The sequence below is a fragment of the Zonotrichia albicollis genome, chromosome 2 (assembly GCF_047830755.1).
Source record: "Zonotrichia albicollis isolate bZonAlb1 chromosome 2, bZonAlb1.hap1, whole genome shotgun sequence".
In the NCBI taxonomy this organism is placed as follows: domain Eukaryota; kingdom Metazoa; phylum Chordata; class Aves; order Passeriformes; family Passerellidae; genus Zonotrichia; species Zonotrichia albicollis.
Window position 1 is genome coordinate 19009242 of NC_133820.1, and position 24060 is coordinate 19033301.

The following is a 24060-nucleotide window of genomic DNA, read 5'->3' on the forward strand; positions in this document are numbered from 1 at the left end:
CCTACTTCAGCAAAAAACGATCAATTGATTTTGTTGGTGTTTATAACAAACAGTATCTTGAGCCTTAATGACCAGCTTGATTTACAAGATAAATCACAGGTCTTGCTTCAAATTTTACCAGATATTTTCATTTAATCATGCCATTGTTGTTTCTTTTTTCTAGCCCTATAACAAAATATAAGCCACATTTTCTACAATATTCAACTTCTGATTAGCTCCATCATGGTTTTGGCAAGTTATACCAAAACCACGGCATTCTGAGCTACTGAATGTTTATTAAAATGATTTGATACCTTTTAAATAAATTGTGCCCAAATTCTTTTTCTTCTAAGCCTCATTTGAACTGCTGATGATATTACACATTTCTGCCTTTGGTGGAGTAATACCTTCCTGGCTCCATGACAGTAAAATCCAACCTTTTGAGGCCTTGAAAAATTTCTGAAAGGGAAAAGTCATAGGCAAAAAAGAAGGGACTCATCAGAAGGAAAAGAAAAGCCAACAGTAAAAACAGATTAACTGGAAAAAGGATAAATGTGGATGGTTTGCAATTTCTGTCTGGGTCTAAAGAATAGGCTTGGGAGTGTATTAAGAACTCTGGGTTTTTCCCAATTCCAATTTTGTTGTATTGTTGTAATTTTAATTCAAGGTAGCAGATCGTTGAGGTATGATCATAAACATTTTCTGGGTTTAGTGGTGCTTTGTTTTGTTTTGTGGTTTTGGATTATTGTTTAGGTTTCTTCATTTTTGTTATTTTGCGGTTTGTTCTTTTGAAAGTTTTGAATTGTTATGCCTTAGATTTGTAATATTAAGATACAAAGACACATAAATGTCTGAGCATGGAACAAGTTCTTACCTCTACATAAGAATGTGAATTTTTCACAGACTCTTTCCATCTTCTGTACTGTTTGTTTTTCCTGTTGTTCACTGGCTTGTTTTTAGTTGGGTGGTTTTTTTGCACCTCTAGCTCTACCTATCTAGATTATAGGGGAGTTTTAAAGATTCTTTTTTCTAGTTTGTTTATTTCTGATGTGGCATTCCTTAAGCACACTGGTGGGCAGCCACCGTGGTGGTGTTGGGATAAAGTAAATATACCTGTGAGGAAGCTGTGTTTGTAAACTGTGTTAAGTGTGAGCTGTAATGAAGTGATAAGATTAACCCTTGGAGATACTCTTTACCTTGAAGTTTTGACCTCTGCAAGTTCAATTTGCTCTTGAAGGTTATTTTTGCACAACTCTCCACCTCCAGTCTTTCTTTGAGGCACAGGAGTGGGAGAACAGGACATTCTGCATGTGAGGGAGCTGATGACAATTCCTTCCATTAATTCACATAAATCTAGAGTGCTTAGAGCTAAAGGTCCCAATATGCCTCTGCACTTTGAGATTAAATCTAAAAGTCTTTGTTCTTGAGTGCTTTTACATAAATACCCCTGTAGGATGGTGAGTTTATGGGTAAGAAGTTCATTTTTGTTTGTCAGCAGTGTACTTTTGTGGCAAAGGCAGAGCAGAGCATTGCAGAGGTGCAGCCAGCAAGGCAAAGCAAGAGATTGTTCCTCTGCTCATCCCTTGTGGGGCCACACCTGGAGCACTGTGTGTGTGCAGTCCTGGTCTCTCCAGCACAGGAAAAGCAGTGATGTGCTGGCAGGAGTCCAGCAGAGATGGACTGAATTGGCCAAGCCTTAATAAGAGAAGCTGAGGTGAGGTTTGGTGCTGTCTTCAATTACTTCATAAAAGGATGTAGAGAAGATGGAGCCAAACTCTTGATTTGGGCTTACAATGAAATGACAAAAGGCCACATGGACAAATTGCAACATGAAGAAATTCCAATTAGAGACAAAGAAAAGAAAATTCTGCACCGGATTGCACAGAGGGTTCATGGAGAACATCCTCAGAGGTGCCCAGAAGTGGATTGCACGAGGCTCCAAGCTGCCACGTCAATTTTGACCTGCTTGGAGCAAGAGTTTGGACTAGGTTACCTCCAGAGGGTCCTTCCAACCTAGATGATCCTGTGGTGTTTGTAGCAATGTGTAATCTGTGGGCCAATATAGTTACAATACTATATTGGGAGAAAATTTAGGCATAGCATTACTGTGCTAAAAAGGAGATAGTTTAAAACTGGTTTTGATACAATTTTTTAAAACTAGTTTTGATTTCTTTAACCTGTGAGGCAGCTGAGCACTGAATAGGTTTTAAAGGGACTATTTTCTAAACAATTGATTTAGAAAAATACATACTGGTGTCTTACAATAATGGTATCTCCTTACCAGGGTAACAAAAACAAGCTGAAATGCTTCTCTAGGCTGATGTGTTACCAGTTGGTGTTATTGTGAGCATTTGTGGCATATGATGGAGTAGCCTCTAGCGCATAAGACAAACTTTTACCAGGTAGGGTGTTCTTTCCATAAGGCTGCTCAGTACTCACAGCATGTGTAGACACAGACATCTCAAGTGATTTTTGTGTCTCGCTGCATCTCTGGAGTGGTTTGATAATAGCAGGGAAAATTAATGCAATGTAACGATGCCAGACAGCTAGCAAATCTAATCTAGGCTAAATTCTATTGGATTTATGTATTAGTATTCATGGTCTTGCATATTGTGTATCATCAATCTCTGTAGTGTTGTAATTCAGCCATATTAATGAAGTATATTGACACCTTGTCACTGCTCAAGTGGCCACGTGGTCTGCTGGATTAATGCTGGATATTTTGCATGTTGACAGATTCTACTACAGTTCACTCATATCACAGAGATACAAAGAAATCAAAAATAAGAAAATGTGAAGGTTGAATATTTTTAGACATAAGAGTCTCTTTTTTACTGTTCAGTTGAGAGAATCCATGTGGAAGAGCACTTGATACTCTCAGAAGCCAGTAGTAGCAGACTCATTGAGGTCTAAAAAAATATATCAGTGTAAATAAACTTATTTTCAAGTACAGCTCTTAGCTGCTATACTCAGAACTTCTGGTATAGAAAACACTGAGAAACATATTCCTTATTTCTGAGTTTGTTACAGCTCACATCTTGGATTGATTGTCCATTTTCTCTGCAGCTCTTTTCACATCCCATGCATTTTCTCTTGTCTTTTTTCTCTGCTTGCATGTCTGATTTTTAGTTACCTGCTCTAACACCAAATATCTCTGAAGTGCAGCCACCATTTCTCAGGAACAGAATGGTGATCAGTCCTTACTACTTCGAAGGAAATACACATTACTTATCTGCCTTTTCTTAAATCTAGATTGCTTTCTTGTAACATGCTGAGTGTTTTTTAAAGCAATTTAAAGGGCAGTGTTTTGTGCTCATAGTGCATTGAAGTTGTTTTTCAGAATTTAACTCAACATATATAAGGTTCTCTTACCTGTATTCATTTCTATAGAAATGTCCTCACTAAGAAAGTGGTTACCAGTTCTTCTCCAGCCTTCTAATAGTCTACACCTTATTTATTAGGGTGGTGTGTGTGGTTGATACACAGGTTTGGATGCAGTCAGGCCATGGGAAGCTGAATGAATCAGCTGATAAGGACAGATTGAGGTTTCCTTCAGAATCCAAACTGGTTCTTCTGGAAGCAGGCTGTGAAAACAGTCTGCAAAATACCTTTGTCTGTGACAAAGAGCAAAATTGTAGCCAAGAAAGCAGTGTTTTAAATGCAGTTCTTGGAATACTTCTAGCACAGAGAGGGGCATGATATTGAATCAAAAGTGGATACTTCTAGCACAGAGAGGGGCATGATATTGAATCAAAAGTGGTCTTGCTATGCATAATCCACTTCAGGAGAGGAATTCCAAAATTATTTAATAGGGCATTGGAATGAAAACTGGGAGGGTTTTGTTGTGTTTTAGTAGTTGTCTCGTGGGTTTTTTCCCCACAAAGGGTCCCACAAATCTTATCCCTGACTACCTTTCAGCTTGTGAGAGATTTTCTTAAAGTTGAGACCTTACTCTTGTTCCACTTATTTCATTAAACAACTTACCCTTTTTGGTTTTCTTATTTTATTTATTTAATCTATTCAGACTTTCATTTTTTGAATCATTTTGCGGGGGCAGTGTTTTCAAAAGGCTTTATTTAGTTCATAGTGGAATTGCATGACAGTATCTTTAGCTTTTGGAAGCTGTAGTGAATCATAAGTTATTTTTCACAAAAGTATCTGTAAGATTCTGCACTTCCCTCTCTGCGTGTTTTCAAGGGTTTCAGAAAAAAATGCACTGTCAGCATTGAGCTCATCTCTTTTGAGTAAAAAATACTACAAATCTGTATGTCATCATATTTCATGATAGTGTACCATATATAGACTGGATTTGAAGAAAGAACGAGTGACTCATTGCCTTTGATTTGGAAATACCAACTAATCTGGAATTTCTGGTCGTTGTCAGTTCTGTGTTGTACCATATTTCACAGATAAGCAGGTGCCTCCTTCTGTGTGACATTATTGGGCCCACACCTGAACTATTGTGCCCAGTTTGGGGCTTCATTGTTTGAGCTGGAAAGGTCCCTGCAAAGGACAGGATAATCAGGAGCCTGCAGGACACGATGGGCAAAGAGAGGTTGAAGAAGCTGGGTTTGGTTGGTCTGGTGAAGAGGAGGCTGAGAGAGTGAAATAATGTGGTCTTCAGCTACAAAAATGTCAGAGCTGATCTTGAGTGGAAGTTGCTTTAACACAGGGAAATGGCCAGGAATTGTTGCTTGGAAGGCTCAGGTTCAGGCTGGACATGGTTTTCAAGAGTTTGCTCAATGAAATCACAGCAATCCTGACCCAGTGTGTGCAGTAATCTCATGTTGAGTGGGGGTTGGACCCAGTGTCCATCAGAGGTCATTTCCCACCAGCTTTTCTGTGATCTAATGAAAACAGTATAAAGGCACCATTATAGGTTTCATTTCATTGAAGGCAGAAAATATGAGGATATTTCAGAGAATTAATAGCTCTGTTCCAGCTTGACTTTGCTTTTGAATTCCCATTTTAACCCTATGAGAAGCCATAATCCAAGTATTTAGTGACTGTAGTGTTGCAGGTATTACTGTTACACAGGAGTTTTCTTGACGATTCATCTAGTGTGTGTGTCTCAGTGGTGAAGAGCTTGAGGCATCTTCTTACAGACCACAAAAATCACATGGTATTAGTGACACCTCTGTTCATAAGAAAATGCACAAATGCGGAATTTTGAAAAGAAACTCTAAAATCTTGCTGATTTAAAACTAGTCTGACTGTCATGGAGTTTATGTTGCTGGTACTTAAAATACCACTGTAGTTTCTGTGTGGGCTGTACAAACAATAAAGCAAGTTGGGGTAAAGAGGTAGGGAGAATTTGAATTAATCATGTACCTGTGGTAATATAAAATAGAGTATAAAAATTAATGCTTTCTAGGATTTTTTTTTTAAGAATGTCTGGGTCATGATGGAAGGGACCTGTAGTAATTTATGCCTCTCAGGAGGACTTGAAGATCAATACTTGAAGTCACTTTTGATGTTTGTCATTTCAAGACTGCCTTTCTGGGGAATGCATTGTTCCTATCTCAGCTTTCCTTCTTCCACAAAGGGGTAGGACCAGGACCAGGAACTGGTCCTGTTTTGGTACGGGAAATGTTACCTGAGCCTTTCTGAGGAGTTTGCTTCTTTTAACTTAATGAAGGATTTGAGATTTCTTTGTTTTTCTGGAGAAGTTGTCAGCTGGTTTGGTTGTAAATACAGTTCTTTCTATGAGTACCAATTTCATAAATACCTAACTTTAATAGCTCTGCTGTGACTTTCATAAACAAATTGTCATTAGAATTAAATACTTCTATGCAGAAGTGTAACATAAGAGATGGAAGCAGGCTTTTCCCCCAGCAGACACTTCTCTAAGTGTGGCAGCATGTTAACCATAGAACAGATCCAGGTAAAGGATCACAGGAATGCATGAACACTCAACAAGGGTTTCTTTCTAAAGACTCATTTTATCCTTGCTACTGGAAGTCAGTTCACTGCAGAAATGGTGCCCATGTTTTTATTCAGTCTTGGGGCCACATTTCACACTTTTTTGAAGTGTGAAATACAGCATTTTGTATTAGGGGCCTTTTCTTTTTTTTAGGATTTCCTGGCATGTGCCCAGATACAGACTTCCAGGAGAGGGATACTAAGTGTCACTGACCAAATCATCGTTGTTCTGACCTTGTTTGGAGTCCCAAATTTGATTAATCCCAGGAAGCAAATATGATGTTCTGTAGGGAAATACAGCCTATTATCCAGATCATAAGCAAAGAGTTCTAGAGTTCAACTACATGGTATTACTTCAAGAACATAAAATTTCTGGAAATACTGATTCAAGCATATTAACAGCAGTGTTCATGAAACGGTTTTCTTTTCCATCTTCAACAGTGAAAGCTTGGGAATTTATTACACCCACTTTAAAGCATAAAAGCATATTTACCTAATTTTTTTATGCACTGTTGCTTAAGTAAAAGGAAAATAATTAAGTTTTTATGTGTCTCAAGCAATTGGTTCTTTATTCCTTCTAATTTCCAGAAAAAGGACAGCTTTGTTTGCTGTGTGACTTCAGTCCCTTGCCTTTCAGATGTGTCTGATTTTCTGGGTTTAGTACAGCACTGAACACACAATGGCTCTGTAGGGGTGCTCCTCTTCCTCCCTCTGTTTTAATCTTTGCTGCTTGGCTGCGTGCTGGCTCTGACAGCTTTGTTCTTCTGCTCTTGGTTTCACTGTGGTGCCAGCAGTGTGAGAAATGACTGCTGTGCCCAGTGGCTGAAGCCACTGTGGACTTGCTGCCAGATGTTTGCCTGACATTATCATGAAACTGCTTTTGAGAAAGGTGTCGTGCAGCTGAGCAGCAAGTGCAGGCAACGTTTGCCAGCTTTATAAATAAAAATGGTACACTTTGCAGGTTTCAAAATGCAATTACATCAAGTGTATTTAACAGCCATTTTAATAAATATTCATTCTAAGAATAACTTATTAGGGTGCTAATTAAAAAATTGCTGTATCTTGGAATTCTTAGAACACATATAATAATGATTATGTAATTAGCACTAAACAGAATTTATGCAGCAGATAATAGATAATTTAACTGTTATTTTTGTTACATAACTGAGTTTTCAGTTGGCCTAGTTTGGGGGTTTTTAAGTAATCATAATTGATTAAAAAGTGCTCCTACAGTAACATCTCTGTAATCTTTTTTCTCACTTTACATGAGATGCACTAGAACAGGTTACCCAGGGAAATTTTGGATGCCTCATCCCTAGAAGTGTTCAAGGCCAGGTTTGATGGTGCTTTGGGCAACCTGGTCTAGTGGGAGGGGGTTTGGAACTACGTGGTCTTTAAGGTCCTTTCCAACCCATACTGTCCTGTGATTTTGTATCACACTTCCATATATGTGAAATAAGAAAATATATTCACATTTGTAAACAAGAAAATAAGATCAATGCCAAGAAATATTATTATGAAAACTTCCTTCAAACTTCATGTGGTTTAACTCATTGAAATAAGGTTTTTCGCTTAAAAGTGAATTCCTCTTTGTACATATAATATAGGGCTTAAGGACCATTTGATTAAAATCTTTACTGAGATAACTAGTGAATCTATTTGAGCAGTGTATAATATTGAACCATTTTTCAAGGAAATAAACATAATTTATGCTCATTTTGGTCATTTCAAGTGTTACAGGGTATTTGCTAATTTAGAAGAACTCCAGTGAAGATTTATGTTTGTACATCACCTCATCTGGACAAAAACTGGTTGGTCCTTGAAACCTGTTGTTTGAATCCCATCTGTTCCCAGGAGCTCACAACCATTTAGAATGCAGGTTTCACTGAAAATTAAGCTTTAACATGCTTTAAATTCTTAGTAGGTTTGGTAGAAACATTTTCAGATAGGGCTTGTGATCCAGCATGAATCACAGAAGTGAAAAGGTATGCTGCAGTTAATACCAATTATTCCAAAGAGGATGATGCCTGTGGGTGTACTGAATAGCTTACAAAAGTCTTGGAGATGGCTGTCCCAGGCTTGTTCTGTGGGGGCTTTGCCAGTGGTAAGCCTGTCATTGAAATGCTTATCCCAGTCAGCCACAGGTGCACCCTCAGCCAGGCACTCTGAATGTGACTCTGCTTTGCAAATCATATCTCCCAAACCACAGTGTGAAAGATTGTAGCTGAGCAGGATTCTAAAGAGCCTAATCCTTGCTCTGCCCAAAAATAAAATATCACAGGCACACTTCACTGCTATTCAAAAAATGCTTTAAAATCTCATACTGTTTCAGCCTTGTCTGTCCCTTTACTGAGTATTAGTTGGATGCACAGGACAGTTTAAGAGTATGATGACTTATGTATTTGCATTTGGTATTTAAATATGTGAAGTATGCAGCAAAAGAGATGTCTGAGAACTCAGTGTTGTGCCAGTCTGAAACAAGCCTGAAGTACCTGAGGATAATGAACTGTTAAATGTATTTACACAGATGTGCACCCAGATGTGATGGTGATGGTGTTCACAGGGGTCTCAGGATGACGGAAGAGATGAGAATCTGACTCCATGTTTCAGAAGGCTTGATTTATAATTTTATAATATATATTATATTAAAACTATACTAAAAGAATAGAATAAAGAATTTCATCAGAAGGCTAGCTAAGAATAGAAAAAGAGTGAATAACAAAGGCTTGTGACTGACTGAGGCAGTCCGGACAGCTGGACTGTGATTGGCCATTAATCAGAAACAACTGCATGAGACCAATCACAGATGCACCTGTTGCATTCCACAGCAGCAGAAAATCATTGTTTACATTTTGTTCCTGAGGCCTCTCAGCTTCTCAGAAGAAAAAATCCTAAGGAAGGATTTTTCTTAAACCTTGTCTGTGACACCCAGGAGTGCTGACAGAGCTTAGAGATACCACAGAGAGGACATTCAGGATAATCTTGGAGTGAACAAAGAGAGGGAGAGGTGCCCAAGGACTGGAGGAGAGCAGATGTCTCTCCTTGTGCTGGCCCCAGGGTGAGCAGGAGCCAGCCATGAGCTTTACCCCCGTGGTAAAGAGGAGCCAGTGGCATCCTGGGCTGCCTTGGGCAGAGTATTGGCAGCAGAGGGAGGGAAGAAGGTGTCCTGCCCCTCCACAGTGCTCCTGAGGCCGCACTGCACTGCTGGCTCCAGTTCTGGACCCCCAGAACAGGAGGAACATGGAGGTACCAGAGAGAGCCCAGCAAAGAGCTGGTGGCACTAAGGTGAAGGGACTGGAACCTCTCTTCTGTTGTTCTGGGAGGGCTGTTTAAGCCAGGAGAAGGAAAGGTTCAGGAGGGATTTGTTGATGGGTACAGAGAGGACAGAGCCAGGCTCTTCTCAGGGGTGCCCAGGGACAGGAGCAGAGAGGCAGTGGCACAAACAAACTTAGGAGGTTCAGCCTCAGCACCAGGAAACACTTTTTAAACAGTGAGAGTGACCAAGCACTGGTTGTCCGGGGGGATTGTGGATTGTTGGAGATATTCAAAAGCTGCCTGGACTCAGTCCTGGGCCATGGGGTCTAGGTGGCCTTGCTTGAGTTGGACCAGATCACCTCCACAGGTCCCTTCAGCCATTCTGGGATTCCCCTTCATAGCTTTGATGGCTTGGTGGCTCTGCTGTGAGCCCCTGGCAGCAGCTGAACAGGGCAGTGTTTGGGCTCTCCCCTCCCTGCATGCCATTGTTCCTCTCTGCTCCTTTGTGGGTGTGCAGATGAGGTTTGATCACATAACATAATGTTTTTCTTTTCTAAAACTCTGTTTTTCTTTTCTAAAACCCGAATTACAGCATTCTCCAGTGTTTGAGTCAGAATTTGAGTAAAGCAAATGTATTTGAAAAAGAAATTTATGTTGGAGGGATAAGGAAGGATATTCCTGCTCCAGCTATCCTAGAGCAGTAAACAGTGCTTGGAGCTTTTACCAAAACAATAAGCCAAATGACAAAGGTGTGTTTCTTCACCCTCTCTGCAAATCAAAGTCTTAATTAAATTTATTTTTAAAAATCTGTTAAGTACACTTTTAAAAATATTTATTCTATAAACATTCTCAAGACTTCATTCTTAAACATTGTTGTTTTTAATTTCTGCATGAATTCATGAGGTATGTCCAACTCCTGTTCTGAAAAATTATTATGTTTTTCAAAACATTTCTGTCTCTTTACACACTCTGTACTCATCTAACGAATCCTGGTTCTTGCCAATAGTCCAGAAATAGGCTCTAGCTGTGCTTGCTGGAATTCAGGCTGGTTACAAACACAGGGGAGGAGGATAATAAGCATCAGCTGTATTTTCAAATATTTTCTGTTTGGATGTGCTAGCGTGTATTCTGTTCTGGTTTGTGCAATCAACAAAATTCAAAATTCATTGCAGCTGAGTTGCAGTTTCTGTTAATTCACTGATCCAAAGAGAACCATTTTTGACTCTTAAATGCCGGGATTTGTTGTTTTGTGAATCTAAAAATATATGTCACTGTGCTGTGATAAATAATGATCCTTGTGCAATAGCTCTGTTAGAATGACAAACCTGTGTGCTGCCATAGCAGTAGGATGTGGGTAAAACCCCTCCCCTGTCTTTTGGTTGTGTTGGTTTTGGTTGGGACAGTTTCAGTCCTTTGCAAATCTTGTGTAAAATATTTATTTTTTTATTTTATAAAAGCAAAATTCATGGTTTCTGATGCACAGATTCCTGTTCTTTTGTAGTGTTCAGAGTTTTCTGCTAAGTTTGGTAGGTATATCACAGTCTTGGGCAATTTTCCCATCAGTCAGCTATGAACATTCCTCTTGGAACTTTTCTGCACTTACTGGTGTTTTAATGAGATTTGAGATGAACATGTTTTTGAGCTGTAGGCAATGGAAATTTGCAAAAGTAAGGATGTGTTAGCAAATCTTAATGGACCCCCTAAATAATCAGTTGGGAGTGAGAATTATGGAGTTTAAAATGGGTGGCATATATTTGATCTGTAGTGCATATATGTCTGTATATTCAAAATAAATTGAACACATGTAGCATAATTCTCCTATGATCCAGCTGCTCTTCCAGCTGAAAAATTATGCAAGGAAAAAATGGTGAAGCTGAAGACCAGTGACAGAGTGCCACAATTGTACTGCAGTTGTAGAAACTGCACACTGATCTCCATGGAAATTTTCATTCTAACATCTGCATCAGCAAATACTTATGAGTAATACATGAAATATGTAGAAGGAGAGCTCTCCATAGTATGTCATTATGTAGGAGAGTGTTTAGTCCAGTTGTACACAGTGCCAAGCAATGGCTCTTTCCCAGGGTAAGAGTTGCTTCAAAAGGGGGAAACAGAATAGATTTGTAATCTTTTTAAGTAAAGAAAATGTTTGAAAAAAGACAAATATTAAGAGAAACAATTAGGTCTACTTCATATGTAGGCAGATGGAAATATTTGTGTTTGCAAACTATCTTGTAAAAGTATCTCTTGGCTATCATACACAGTAGAATAGTGAAGCTTTTTAGCTGCTCAGTCAAGAGAAGCATGAAAATTTAAATAAGTCTGACCTGACCGTCCTGAGGAGATCTGTGAACTTGTTTCTTCAAGACTTTTTACATTTTATCTGATGTTCAAGTTCTACCATCCCTACCATCACTTTTCTTCCAGTATATTCCTTGTTTTAATGGAGTGAAAGAAGTTAGGTACAAGCAATAAGTTATTGTCTATACAGTTACATTTTAGGTAAAAATTCACTCAATAAAACCTAGAATGAAGATGTTTTATATTAACTAAATTTTATCTTTAATACTGCATTTATTTTTTTTCTGGTTAGGTGTTTTAAGACATGTATAAGTTTTAAGCTGGGGAGAGAAACCTGTGTTAACCAGCTCTGTGTGTTGCTGAGCCCTTTCTGGCATGGCATTTTCCAGCTACAAGCCATTTATTTTAATGATGACATTTACCCAGGGACAGGCTACTCACACTGAATATATTGTATGTATTTGATTTCCTAATATGAATCCAACCAACAAATACACACAGTGACAGTGAGTAAATTGGCAGTGTAAGTAAAATCACTGTGATCTATGGTTGGTTTACTTAAAATCTATGACACAGATTTTCATGGGATATTGTTTTTTTTTTTAGATCACTTCATATGAGTAAGATTTATGGTGTGTTTCTTGTTTGGGGGAGGGGGTTTGTTCTATGTATTTCTTTTGCCTATGATATTCAGTGGTCAGGGTTTTTTCTGTTTTTTGAAGTTGCTGTAGAAGGAAAAGCCCAATGCAAAAGAGGCTAGTGCTAAAAAGCAATGCTTTGTTGTTTCAGAGTTGTTAAGGCAGTTAAATGAGAACTTAATTTTAATACTTTAAGTAACTGAAAAATTACTTTACAGATATATTCTAAGTTCCACTGAAAGCTCCTAGCACAGTCAGCAGTCTAAACCCCAAGCTTCTTGATTTCTTTTAGAAGACTAAATAAAATTAAATTTTAAAAATACAGTTTTATCTACTGTGACAGAACCAGTTACTGTAGATTTCTTAATGTCTTGTCACTTTTAACATTGCCTGTGATATAGTGACAATTTACATTTGCAAGTCTTACTGAAAATATTGCCTTAGTTTATAGCATTAGGAGTAGTGAAAATGACTTATGAAATACTACTTTGCCTGAGCAAAGTAGATTTTTTTTCCTTTGCCAAATCAAATTAGGATTTGAATCCAAGTTGCCACCATAAAAATGTTTGTTACAATATGTATATGTTACACATCCCTTTTCAGGTCTGTACAGGTTATCATGGCTGTATCCTCTGGTGTCCTCCATTCTCTTTGAGAAGCTGTTCCAAGCTGGAGCCTGTGTTTCCAGCAAGGGCTGGACAAGTGGGGCTGACAGGTTTGCAGAGAAGCTTTTCATCTCTGATGTTGTAATTCTACAGGAGCCAATCTTGTGCTGCAGGCTCATAGGGCACCCACCATCTCCACCTCTGAATAGTTTATCTGATAGAGGGGAAACCAGTGAAGGAGCTGGGCTGCCCTGGAAATGTGGGATTTATTATTTATTAGGGTAACATTTATTAGATGTCACTGTCTGTGCAGTGTGTGGGTGAGTTTCAGTGCTTTGCATCCTCCCCTTCCCCCTCAGGAGGACTGAACAGATCCTGGCTGCTGAAGGAGAAGGCAAAGCTCCATTTCTTCATTCCACCTTCCTTACTCTGCACTCCTGTGACTTCATTTGGGTTTGCTTTGATACTTTTTTTACCTTTGGGCTGATTTATTTTAATTCAAGCTGGGGGGAAAAGTGAAAAGAAGACTTGCACCCTAAGTCTCCTAGTCTTTACTGAATTGTGGATTGGCTTGCTTCCTTTTTTAAACGTACCTTCTTAGAAACCTGTTAGGTTTGAAGAGGAATTATCTTCTTAAGGGGGAAAGCACAAGCAAACATAGTTTCAGTTTGTTCAGTTGAGTCTTTTGATATTCCCTCTAGGGGAAGATAATTCTGTGTGCTCTGTGTTATTCTGGAATCTGAGATAAACTGGTGTGAGATGGTCAGAAAGCAGAGATTTTTCTCTTCTTCCAAGGGCTACCAGTCACTTTGTTTAGGACAGAAATGCAGGCTGGGTTTTTGGAGTAGTAGTGTCAATAGCCATGGCTCAGTACTTTCCAAATTAGCTCACAAGCATTGTTCTGGGTGTTTTGGGGTGTTTTTTTTTTGCCTTAAACTACAAGCACCCTAGCTGGAGAAAGTGCATGCACAAGGTAACACAATGGAGGGAGAGGAGAAAGCCTCAAATCTTATCAGAACTGCAATAAATAGTAGCTTATCTGTGTTCTTGTCTACTTGGTAGGACTGGTCAGCAAATAAATACCAATTAAAGATTTGAAAACATGCACTTCATTCTAGAAACGGTGTGGGCTAGCAGGCTTTTTGCCACCAATTCCCTTGTTTTGGTCATGTCCTGTTTGGTGTGGTCTGTCTCTGTGATTAACTCCTTTTATTCTGGATTACTGAAGGTAATTCAGCTCCTTTTGTGTCATCATCCTCTCTTTCCCCTATCACATACCCAAATGAAGAGTTCACTAATTTGGAGGGAATTCCAATCAATTTAATTAATTGTCAGTTAACAAACTTTTAATTACTGATCTGGTATTGAAACAAACACATTCAAGCTTATGCAAAACATCCCTCCCCCTCCCCGGTCTCCATCCCAGCAGCCACACATTGACTTTTTCACTCCTATGTGAAAACTTGGGGCATTTGCTGATGCAGGGTATTCTTTTGTTCATTGCTTATCCTTCTGTGTTTTGGAACACAATCAAATCTTCTGCCTTGGTCATGTTGTATTATTTAGTAACTACTGAGGAATTATGGGCTGTACAGTAACAGTCAAAGCTATTCACAGCTTCAGGGCAGGTTAATCTGCGTTGCAAATGCTGGTCTGAGGACTGAGGGCATTATATTATAATAATATAATAATTTTTATAAAAATAATTTACATTTTGAAGTCTTTTTCTGTCTTCCATGTAGTAATAACTACTGCAAGAATGTTGTTGTTATAAACCCAGACGGGGAGAGAAGGTCTCTTTATAAAATTGTGTCTCTTCTGTGTCAGCATTTAGACATGTTATGTTGTTGAACAGAGCTTTAGAGCTGGTCATGCTGTGGTGACACTTTGTTTGCTAATAGGAAGGCAGGTTCATAGCCTGAATCAAATCTGTATTCTCGTGTGGCACTGCAGTAACTTGATTCCCCCTTGCTCTCAGCACTACCCTTCACTTTCATCTTTGCCTTTTGCAAACTGATGGCTGGATTTGCACAAGGGAAGAAGCTCCTCTGAAGAGTGTTGTACCAGGTGAAGAGGATTCTGCAGTCCTTTGTTTTGCTGGATTTGCAATAACTCTACTGAATAACAAGCTTTGGACTTTCAGAACCTGTACATGCTTTGTTGCCTCAGTTTGAATCTGTGTTTGTGATTGTCCTGGTTTGTCTGCTGGCCCAAAACAGGAATCAATTACAATTGGTCTGATTCCGAGGTTGCTTTTAATGAGTAGGAGCTGATAAATGTGGGGACACTGGCTTTGCTGAGATAAGGCCAATTTCAGGATTTGTTTCATATTTCTTTGAAGATTCTGCCCTCCTGTATCAGTTGGTACAAAGCTTCTAAATTTTGCATCACTCCACTCTTGGTCCACTTACATTTTGTAGGTACTGGGTGCATAATTGTGCAATTGTGCATGGTTTTGTTTTGCCCTTCTTGTAATTAATGAGGAGAAGTTACCTCACCAAGTGAACAGATCCTGGCTTTGTATCCCTACAGATTGAACTTCCCACTGCACAGTCTGAGGGTGAGAGCTCAATGATTCTTTTTCCTTTCATAGTTGGATGGAGCCTGTCTGGCAGCAGACAGCCTTTCTGTGTTAGTAGTGACTTAATTGATAGCACTTTGACATTTGCATGTAGGAACTGTTGAACTGAATGAAGAAGGGCCCAGTTCCTGACGAGATTTAGAGACTTTAAGGACTACAGTGATGTAACACTAATTTTCTTTGCAATGTGGCATGTGTTGTTACTTGTTTGTGTAAATGGAGATCCTGGTAGCTGTTGGTTCTCTGAAGCACTCTGGGAGGGACAGAGGAGCAGTTTTATTCGTGTTCCTAAATTTCTGAGGTGTAAAGTGTCATTTTCACCTGGTCTGGAGGCTTTTGCACAGAGTCAGACACAGGAAAAGTGTTCTGAGATCTGCTAGCTGGCTTTGGTGGAATTCTCTCCACCTGACCTGTTTCCAAGAAGTACTCAGGAGAGCTTGTTCAAACAAGCCAGCTCTGTTCTGGGCCTTGCCTGAGCCTCCTGTCTGGGCAGGACTCTGGTGGGTCCTGTTGCAACTCCATGGCTCCTTAGATCTCAAAAGATGATAGAAAGTCAGTGGTTTTTACCCTTTCATCTGATGCTATCCCGATGAGTTATTTCAATGTCCAAGTCCATTCTCCATCAGATTTTACCCATTCAAAGAGTGATCAGACTTCAATTCAATGATCAGTTATTGCTGAAGGTTTTGTAACTTGTAGTATCAGGTGAGTACAGTGAACATGTGTTATAGCAGTGAGGAATATCTGTATACTAGAAAAAAAAGAAAATTATTTCACTTTTAAATTTAAAAATTTGAAGCTTTTGTAAATTTTCTTACAAGGTTGGGAGTTCTTTGTGCTTGTTAATTATACTATGTGTAAATAATAGATTTGTATCTCAAAATCCTTTTCCACACTGGAGATGATGAATCAGATTTCATGGCTACTAGCAGGCTACTGGATTTGTCTAATTTTTATCATGTGAATTTTAGCAGTATTTTAAAGTTAAATTTGCAGTAATAAAACAACAAAACAAAGAACATACTCTATAGAAGAAACAGTTGCTACATTTGTGCAGTAGTTACATTTTTACTTCCATTTTTACTTTCATTAACATCCATTGTAGCTGTCCTCAAAGTTTTTTTGGTACGTGTGTTTTTGCAAAAACTCTTAAAAATGGATTATGACAGATGTGTTGTTTGCTTTGATTCCAGTATTCATTGCTGACAGCACACAGCACTTCTGTGTCTATGATTGTTCTTAAGTTGGCACAAGTATCACTTGAATTATATTGCTTGTGGTAACAAAAGGCTTAAATGGATTCCAGTTTCATGATTTTCTGTGGCATTTGAGAAACAAAAAGGAGAGGAAAGCCACTTTAATTTAATAAATTTTCAAGATTGTAGAAAAGTTCAAAGGGTTCAGTGCTGATGGTTCAAAGCTGTAAAAAATGTGTTGAGTTTTAATTACTCTTCTTTCAGCTTAAGAATGTTATGATGCAGTTAGGCTGTTTTTAAATCCTACTTACCTAGGAATTATGAATAGGCTAGCCAAACTGACTGCAATATGTAGTTTATAAATATATATATGTACACACACACACACATATATATATAGTATTAATTTCTCTGTGCTCTGAGGCCATTTTATTTCCTTAATTAGTTGTTCATGACTGAAGATTTATGGAGCAGGATGATTTAAGCAGTCAAGTCTTAGTTCTCCATGTAAATGGAGACTGAGGTGTACTGTAGCTCATAAGAAAAAAATAGATGCAATAATGCAGCTGTTGTTGGAAAGCATTTGGATGTGCAAAACATGTACAGTGTGTTTTTATTATCTCCTGAGGTTTGTGAGCTCTACCATAGCACCAGTCCAGAACCGACCCTTTGGGGAGTGGCAGCCCCATTTTCCTGCCCCTCCAATTTCAGGGGGTGTTCATTGGCATTTCCACAGCTTGTGTTTAGTTGGATTAATATATCCTCAAGAATCAGGGTCCCTGTGACTTTGAGGTGACTCTGTGTGGTGCTAACTCAGGTCCATCATGGTTTATTAATCCAGGTATTGACTGGCAGAGACTCTTCTGTATCATCGTGCCCTGAAGCAGCAGAACTGCTGTGCATATACTGCATTTTAGCTCATAAATTCTGCTAGGACCTGAGCTGACTTTTAATGCTGTTGCAGATGCATATACAACCTGCATAAACAGCTCATGGGTTTGCAAATTTGAGTTTTTATGTCAAAGTAGCAGGTGCATAATTCATCTCCTTTCTGAGTGGTCTGCCCCTCCCTGCCTCGGTTTCTTGTTTTCCTGCTGCAGCTTTCTGGAGAGTGAGAACAGGTTGTGCAGCCTGAGACACACTGGACAGGTTGCTTCACCAAAAGAGATTTGTGAGGGGAGGGAGGTTGGGCTCTGAAATACTGTTTGCTTCTTCCTTCAAGAAAGGGTGAGGAGAGCACCTTGTGCAACTCCCTGGGCTTCAGATTCTCACAATCTGGACAAGGCTGTGTTCAGCCTGAGAGTCGTGCCTTGTCATGTTAAGAGAGTTTTAATTTTTGTTGTGCAGACAGGAAAGGTGCTCTGAAAAGTCTGTGGAATGGGTCAGGGCCCTCCTTAACTCAGATGATTGATGTGTCACGTTTTACATTTCCGTGTACTCTATCATGTCAGTGATATTCTTTATCCTTGACAGGCATTAAACTTGTGAGGAAAGGAAATGTGGGCTTATTTTAACAAAAGAACCCTGCTAACAGTTTCTTACAGTGCTCTTGTAAATTTATTTTGCAGAGAGGATACAGATTATTATCAGTTATTTTACTTCTGTGGACTTCTAAAATATAGTTGTGGGTATATGTTTTGATAATTTCATATATATGCAAGCTTATTGTTGCTCTTGCACTTTAGACCAAGAAAAACAGGCAGAATTTATAAAGGTTTGTTCTTCGTCTAATGGATCATCATTTCAAATTTGGACACTTATGAAAGAAATTTAAACAAATTTGAGTCAAACCTTTTAGCACCTGAGAAAAGCTCATTCAGTTTGAAAGGGTTTATATGCAAGTACTTAAACAATCTTTGCTCTGTCTAGCAGGAGGAGCAGTCCATTACTCCCAGCTGGCTACTACAAAACTTTATATATCCATGTCAGTCCCTCAAAATACCCTGTGTCAGCAAAGGAAATTGTGTATTACAATGTGATTTTTGGTGTTGGCATCACATGAAAGTTCAGAGGCAGTGGCAAACTCTCTCAAGTTAGGTAAAAAGCCATGCAGGTGCACTGTTTGCAAGTCCCATCTCCTACTTCGATACAATTTCCAGGTTCACAGATTTTTTAGCTGATCAAACTAACTAGTTGAGTTCTAACTCAACTTGTAAGTATGAATTTTAAGTGTTTTTTGCTTATCACCAGATAATAAAGAAGGGAAATGAAATATTATGTGCTTAATGGTTGGCTGAGATTAAAGAAGAAAAACTCTTCCTGTCTGTATTGGTGAAGAGAAATTGCCCTTTAAATAACATGAGAAGTGTCTGGATGTTGTGAAAGAAAATATTTCTTTGATGACCTGTAATTGTGCTGGGACTCAGTTAATAGGCAGAATTGTCACTGGATTGGTTCTTTATGGGGGTATGTTACCTCTGTCAGCTTAATCTGTTTTAGAAAGGAAAGCATAAGTGACAGTCTGTAACGATTTGTGGTATTTTCACCCTCTTGTAAAATCAGAGACAAATCAGGCAAGTTAAAACCTTATTCCTTGAGCTGTGACCTCAATGTTGCTAGAAACAGGCTTGAGCTCAGTTGCACTGCCTTCATCATTAACATCTGATTTCTGTGGAGTGAAAGGAGGAGAGTGTTTTAAGAGCATTGGTTTCAGAGGCTTGGAGGAATATTTCAACTGCACAAGCAGAAAAGGTACAATGTGCTTCTTAAAAGCATTACAAACTTGGTATGCAGGATTACTTTATGGATATTTGGTAAGTAGCAGCAAGTCTAGTTAAAACTTTGTTGGTTTGTTGGTATGGAATCCTGAAAATGCTGCTAAAAAGTTCATTCTGTAGTGAATTTTTTTAATGACTGAACTAAGACCAGTTTTACAAAACTTGCTTTATAACGTGTCAGTTAACAAAGAAAGAAAAAAAAATTCTTTTGGCTTTTGGTAATATTTGCCAAGAGAAGCATGTGCAGAGGTGGAACAAACCAAAATTAAATTTTCTTATATCCTGGATTATTACTGCCTGAGAAAAATTTTCTGTTTCCTGACATTGTTCTGTCACTGAACCAGAAAACAGGTTTTGCTAAGGTAGTTAATCTCCAGCATTCAGACATCATTCCACTACACAATTTCCAAGTAGAACAGAATTGGCATCATTCTTACATTTGCTCGGTAGTTGTCTATTACTCAGAGTGCACTGCAGGTGCTGTTTGTGCTGAGTTCCCTTTGTTGTGCAGGGACTTTGAGAATTCAGCTGTCCCTCACAGCAGCATTTACTGCAACTTGTACTATTTTACCTAAGAAAAACTGAATTAACCTGAGCTGTTTGGCCATTAAAACCCTGTCAGTCACTGAGCTCTGTGGCACTGTGGAGTTGGAGTAAATTTTAGATGTTGCTGCTGCTTGGTTTGTCTAGACTTGGGTAAAGTATATGATTTCCTTTCTAGCATTAGTGTGCAGCTGGCTTTGTTTTGTATTGGCTGTGCAGAGCCCAGCAGTTCAAGACCAAAGGAACTTTGATCAAAGCAAACAAGTACATTTGTCTGCATGAGAAGCATCTTAGGCAGTCATTTCCCTATGTGGGTGCCTTTGGGCTGTTCCTGAGTGTGGATGTTCAGCAGCAGAAGCAGTGGATGGATTATTTAACCCTTCCTCGAGTAGGAGTTACAGACAGTTTGTCTAGACTAGCTGAATGTGTTATGAAGAGATTTGCTTTGTATCTTTAAAATACCAGAGGTTTTCTTGTAAAACTGAGATTCTCTCTTAATACCAAAAAGTAAATTTGCCTGTCATTACATTTAAGTAAAGGCTAAGGCACAGAAGAAAAGACATTTCAGACAAAGAAAAGCCAAAAACCTTCAAATGTTAGCATAATCAGCAAGAGAAATCACTTAATTTTTCAGGATCAGCTAACATCCTTTTCTTGATAATGTTCCATTGCCTCTGAGGGCACTTATTTGATTTAATGTCATTACATTTTAGTACATGAGTACTAAAAACTCACTTAAAGGACTGCAATGTCTATAACCTTTAGTTAACCTGATCAGCCTAAGTGAATTCTGGCCAGAAGATATCAACGCTTGGCACAAAAACGTTGTGCCAATCTAAGCATTACATTGGTAATAATGCTTTTAGCACATTCTGAGATAATGCATTGCCTGTGCTGCCATGGCCAAAGGCTGGAGAGAAACCCTGAACACACACACACATATACCCACACCTGCAGCAAAAACAAACAAATGTACAAAAAGTGAAACTAAGAACTCCACTCTGGGTGACTAACCTTTAAAAAGGGAGAAATTCCAGTGATTTAAAATGAACTTCTTGCAGGTTTTAGCTTTATAAAGCTTTTTGCTAGACTTAATAGCAATAAACACACACTGTGTTACAGTTTGTGGATTAAATGAAGAATTTCTGGTTTATGAGAGCAAACTAAATGTATTCTAGTTGTATTATATACCTTTCATTGTGTGTAGTGTAGTAGGATAGTGGTGTGTGGCCATCTCTGGTTGGAAGCAGAGCAGAGACTGGTCTTGCACAGAATCTGAATAAAAAGGCACTTAGCACTGGATGTACCTTAGATATTTTTGAGTGGCATCTTTGCTCTCAGGCCTGAGCTGTACTTGTCATTAGTGAGATGGAGGGTGCAGAGCTGGCCAAACAAAGCTCTTTGCAGCTGAATCCGTGCAGGCTCTGTGTGTGTTCAGCTGCCGACTGCACATGGATCAAAGCTGGAGCTGCGTTGCCACCTAGTGAGAAATCTGCAGGGACACAGTTCCACGTGGAACTGCACAAACTGGACACTACAGAGGGGGAAAAGAAATATCACCTGACCTAAACTTCATGTCTCAGTTTATTTTGAGGTGCAGTTAAACGTATGAAAACATAAAACTAAGGCAAGTTAGCAATTCCTGATAATGTTGTGAAATCTGGTTTTGTGGCTTCTTTACTTGTTAGAAGGACAGCAATGTACAAACTGTTGAGATTTGTCAGATTGTCAGATATGTTTTGCTACTGTAATCTGGCCGTTTGTTTCTATTGCCAGACTATCAACATTGTTGTGCTCAGAGGTGTTTGTGCAGGCTCCCAGGACTAGCCAGAACCAGTCTGGTGGAAAAACAGCTCAACCAGGGCTCCACCAAGGGCAGAGGGAAAAGGCTGGTTTGCAGTTCAGGTGGGAAAAAGATTGTTTGCAGTTAAGGTGGATCATTCCTTGATTGTGTTAATGCTGCAGTTGCACAAGCATTGCACCAGCGTGAAGGGAAAGATGCTGCAGGAGGGGAGAAGGAGCTGGCAAAAGAGGGAGCAATTGCTGCATTTAATGGGGCTGTTGCTTTAAAGTGTTAGGTTTCAGTACAAGAAAGCACAATCAGTGTAACTTTATGGAATTACAGCTTGCAATTATTTCAGTTAAGTCCACTGTGGCCATAGAGGTGAGAATTTTGCCAGTTCAGTGCTCCAGCCAGCATGTAGAATTATTTTATCAAATGCACAGCTTATGGCATATTATTTCTCTGGGTTTTTTTGTTTGTTTTTAAAAGAAATTTCACAGCATACTCTTGACAGATCTGCTGCTGCACTTCATGCTTTGAAGGGACTCATTATATCACAAAGTGTTTAAAATTGTGGTCTGCAGTGTAAAAACCTGTGGTCTGTTGGGAAGGTGTTGGGTTTCAGGCTGTTACACGGTGCTGGGAAACAGGTGGGAACGTGGGATTTAATAAATGTGGATATCAGTAGTGAACCTGCTTTCATAACTTGATTGATCACAGCTTGAGAGTCAATGGCTATTTTCAATTTCCTGTCATTAATTATTGAAAACAGTGCAACATTAGCAGTGTTTCAGATTTTACAGCACAGGTTGTAAAATGTCTTTAGCAACAATTCCATTTCTATTTCGAAGGCCAACCTCACAACAGAGAGAACCCTTCTTACTGCTTTTAAAATCAATTTATAGAGTTTGTAACTCCGTTTCTGCTTTAATTCTTTCTTGAGTTTGTTAAGCACTTCAGAAACTGCTGCTTTGCTGTAGAGAAAAGACAGATTGTGCATATAATTAATTAAAAACCAATAGTAATCCAGAAAGTATTGCTTTCACATTCTTATGTTTCCTCTTTCCCTTTTCCCCCTACCTCTGAACCTGCTGTTGAGTATTAAGCAAGAGGACATAGAATGTGGAAAGTCTTAGATGAGAGACATCTAATCTTTGTTCTTCCTTGAAAAATGTTAGATTTTTTTTTCAATATGGAGGGTGCTTTGTAAAAAGTTGCTAAGAATTACCATTTAATTAAATTAAAGGGGCTTAGATTATCTGCAGTAGGCAGCTGTTAAATACTCTTTTGGGCATTCTTAAACATTTTTGTTAGTTCAACTGGATTCATTTCCTAAAATACACCATCTTATTTATGAAGTATTGCTTATTTGCATGTCAGTAAAATGAGGACATGAATAAAAGGAAAGGGCTGTTTTCATGGACGCAATCATGGAAACAACTTACACTGTCTGTCAGATACTTGATTCTGGACAAGTCTGGTATCAGAAGTTGAGAGAGAAGTGGGATTTTTTCACACCCAATTTCGTGTTCATCATAGCTGACAGAGTATAAATTGAGGAAGGAAAATTGTCTTTAAGTCTCCTAAGACACCCAGCACCAGCTGAAAAGCCAATAAGGTGTTTATATTTGTGTCCAAACACTGAGAAAGAGTAGAGTAGAAAGTGAAAGTTACTCAGAATTTAGCAAACATCTATAAAGTCTAATTCCACAAAATGAAGATTTCCATGGATTTCTTCATGGAAATCACAGAAAGGGAAATATTGGCTATAACTGCATTTTGTTGTTCTTGTTTCATGCCAGCATTTTGTTTGCAAACACTACAGTTGCATTAAAACAAAAGATACTGATGGGAGATGGATTCTCTCACATTGCCACTGTGCTTTTTGATTCCCATGGTGTTTTTACCAAGGGCCACACCAGCCCTTTATTTCTTTTTTCTTTTCTTCATGCATCTGTGTCTTTTTAGTGCATATTTCGAGCATGTTTGCTAAGGTGCAGTTGGATTATGCAATAAGGATTTGGTAACAGTGGAGAAACTTTCAGGGAAAGGTGTTACTTGTTCCATATTCCTTCTCTTTCTTTTAAGTCAAGTTCCATCATTGAGGTTGCTCATGAGCCATTTCCTGTGCTAAAACTGCAAAACAGTGAGCCAGTGGAGACAAAAATAAATTTATATTTTCCTTAACTGAGTTAACACTGAACTGATTTTGGTGTGTGGTGTGACAAGCTGCAGGCTGCTGGAACAGAGGGCAGGAATGTGTGTGGGATGAAGGGGGAACAGCCAGCAGTTAAATCAGCTTGGCTACCCCAGAGCCTCAGCCACCCCCAAGGTGTGTGGGAGGAGAGGCTGGAAAGGCTTTTAGTGCTTGTTGGGGCAACGAGTCATTAACTGGTCGGATGTATCTGTGTGGTGAGGAATTGCTCATGTGTCCCAGGAAGGCAGGAAGTGCTGTTTTAATTAAGGGAAAGGGGAATACTGTCATGGAAGGAAAAAAAAAATACTTTAAAAGAACAAATCTTTAGGGCTGAAACATTGCT

General features: G+C 38.9%; 1 protein-coding gene across 8 annotated transcripts in view; it reads left to right on the forward strand.

Annotated features, from left to right (window-relative positions):
- Window positions 1-24060, forward strand: part of CASK (calcium/calmodulin dependent serine protein kinase) — a 187368-nt gene that overhangs the window by 50247 nt on the left and 113061 nt on the right. The gene's annotated exons all lie outside the window — the stretch shown is intronic.